Raw genomic sequence first — 2,281 nt, forward strand, 5'->3', positions numbered from 1 at the left:
AACAGAGAATGGCTTATTGAATACGAACTCCGTTCTCATTGTGTCGGAGACCATTTCGAGAATAGCGCTTGGGTTTACAGCTTCAGTGATGGCGCCATGGCTCGCGTTAGACGCGCCATTCCTCCACAAGCCAGCAACCATCAGCCGATAAGCTGACTTACGCGCTTCAGCTTTTATATGAACATCAAGAGGTAGAAGTCCTAAAGCCACCTCGAGGGTCGCTGAGGGACTGCTCCTGAATGCTCCGGTTACAAAGATTGTGCCAAGCCTTTGTAAGCTTTCAAGCTTGGCTTTGGCAGTTACCTGATTCACCTTTGTCCACCAGACTAATGAACCATAAGTGATTTGAGGCCTTACAACTGCTTTGTAAAGCCATAGTGCTATATAAGGTTTTACGCCCCATGAGATTCCTGCAAGTCTCCTAAGTGTATAACTAGTATATATTTCAGTGCTTAATTGCAGTTAAGGAAAATGAACATGATTTTTCAACAGTTAATAATTTGCATAAACAAGTAACAAGAAGTAACTGTAATTTTTGTGCCTAGGTTTAGGCTTAGTGAAACTGCTAACAGCTTCCCTCATTCAGGTATAAAATATTATAACATGCTTCCACAGACAATAAGGATGTTACATAAAAACAGATTTTTGAAAGTTATATAAGACTGGCTCCTAGAAACCCCTTTCTACAGAATCAGGGAATTTTTTGAAGCAGATACCAGTGTTATTAGATTGTTTTGATTTGTAAGGCTGTTCAATCACCTGTCTTAATGTAGGAATTTTATTTGTACATGGATATTTATTTATTGCCTGGACTGACTGAAACCTGCATGGTTTGTTTAAACTAGACTAATTACGACATAGCTTATTGTATTTTTAAATATTATGGCTTAATACATCATTGTATCACATTGTATCATTGTAACCTGGTTATTCTTAAAACCGATATAGGAAATTTTCATAATATAAAAATAAATATTATATATTATTATATTCTATATTAGTCACGATAGTTTTGGTGAAGGTTGAAATGGACAAGTATCGAGAGGGTTATATTATCCAACAATAATAGTTATACTTTTTCTATCTTGATACATAAAATCCCGACATTCAATCACAACTAGTTTTTCAATGAGACACCACTGCCAAGGTTTATATATGGCTAGATGACACTGATTTAACATTAATTATTTACTTTTAGTTACGTGGCTTAAAACTTTTAAAGTGTGTCAAGCTATAAAATATTATCTTAGAAAAATTTGATCATTTCGTATTTTTAACCTTTTTGATACCCTTCCATATTAACCTGCACCAATACTAGCACGGCTGACTATCAATTTCCTGCCTAGGTTTAATGTCCTTTTCAATTTCAAATTTTGATTGTGTACTTATTTGGAGCATATCGGCTCTCAGCTCTAGGACTGAAATAGTTCATTCACATTCCTACCTAGATACATATTCATCAGCTAAATAATAATGCCTTAAATGCTTCAAAACTTTTCACATTAGCCTTAATACCAGTACTACTCTAGCCATATTATAAACTGTGAAACACTTTGATATGCCTTGTCTTTGATAATATATGGAAGCTGTTTGATTCATTAAAATATGATTGAACGTATGTAGGAGCGATTGCAACTATAATAGAGTTCAATTGATATCAATTTATAAAGCTTAGTTTTAGGGATTTTGTATCTATTTGGACAACACATTTAAAATAATTCAAACAATAAAATAGGATTCCCGATATTAATCTATTAATGTTTTCTATGAAACTCTGTCATCTCACGTCGCAGTACCGCAGTTTCAATAATGCGATATTGATGGCCTTCATTTGCATGTGAAGCGATATTTTTGAGTGAGAATAATAAAAGGTTGATGGCTGTTATTCCCACAGGACTGGTGCAAGATTATTTAATGTTTATAACAGTGCATAAAATTTAGGTTAGGTTTAACATAATGCTTCCACAATACTTTTATCGGGATAGAATGAAGAATAAATATAGATACATACATGTCTTCTTCATTTTGTTTTCTTTGTAGGTATGTTAAACATTTGAATTGTAACATTTGTTTTCTTCTCATACTGGTAAGTTGAATAAATATGTATGCTTATTATAAGTCTTTCAAATTGAAAGCATTAAAATATTTTATATGAGCATTTTAATATGAGATAATTAATGGATAACAAAATTCTATTAAGATTTAAATAAATTACGATAAAAACTTATTTCTCTTCATTTCTTTAAACAACTTTGTGTTTGTGTATTTATGACAGAACATC

This window comes from Homalodisca vitripennis, unplaced genomic scaffold (genome assembly GCF_021130785.1).
Source record: "Homalodisca vitripennis isolate AUS2020 unplaced genomic scaffold, UT_GWSS_2.1 ScUCBcl_1202;HRSCAF=4522, whole genome shotgun sequence".
NCBI classification, from domain to species: domain Eukaryota; kingdom Metazoa; phylum Arthropoda; class Insecta; order Hemiptera; family Cicadellidae; genus Homalodisca; species Homalodisca vitripennis.